Source organism: Macadamia integrifolia, unplaced genomic scaffold (assembly GCF_013358625.1).
Source record: "Macadamia integrifolia cultivar HAES 741 unplaced genomic scaffold, SCU_Mint_v3 scaffold532, whole genome shotgun sequence".
Classification (NCBI taxonomy): Eukaryota; Viridiplantae; Streptophyta; class Magnoliopsida; order Proteales; family Proteaceae; genus Macadamia; species Macadamia integrifolia.
The window spans coordinates 20,001-20,676 of record NW_024870475.1 but is presented as its reverse complement, the minus strand read 5'-3'; positions in this window follow the sequence as shown (position 1 = coordinate 20,676).

Here is a 676-nt window from a genome sequence, read left to right as displayed (position 1 = left end):
TGCTCACCTCTAAACGTAGATCTCGTATTGGAGATCACTCTTCCGGTGTCGGAATGGGAAGATCAAAACTCGGCACCGCTGAAATCCATCTCTTCTTCCTTTTCCTTCTCTTTTCCTCTTCTTTCCCTTCTTTTCTCTCTCCTCTTTACTCTTCTCACCAAACGTCCGAGTGTCATAAATGAGGAAAAGAAAAAGGGAAAACATAAGATAGCTATTTATACCTTTTAGAATAACTAAGTAATCACATGGGTGGGTCACTCAAGTGGGTGGATGCGCCCACCTGTGATCGCCCACCTGAGAGCCGAAAATTGGCCAACAAGTGGGATTTTGTTGGGATTCGACTCTTGGCACAAATCACCCTCTCGGTGTAAGGTATATTGTACGTATGCGCTTTAGAATATGGCTACATACCTGATTTATCCATACATGGCCTTATGATATGTGCATGTACACGGCTTGGGTACACCCATCTCCTCTGGCACTGGCTCGGACTTGTCTGGCCAGCCTGTGTTTAAGGTCACCGTGGCCATCATGGTCCATAAGGAACCCACCTTAACTCTCTCCGATTTGGGTCCTGCATGGTTAAACCAGGTCAACCGTGTAATCAGACCGGGTTTAAAAAAGTAGGGTATTACAACATGTCCCTTCCCCCCTCCCCTTGTTCATTTAAAAAATT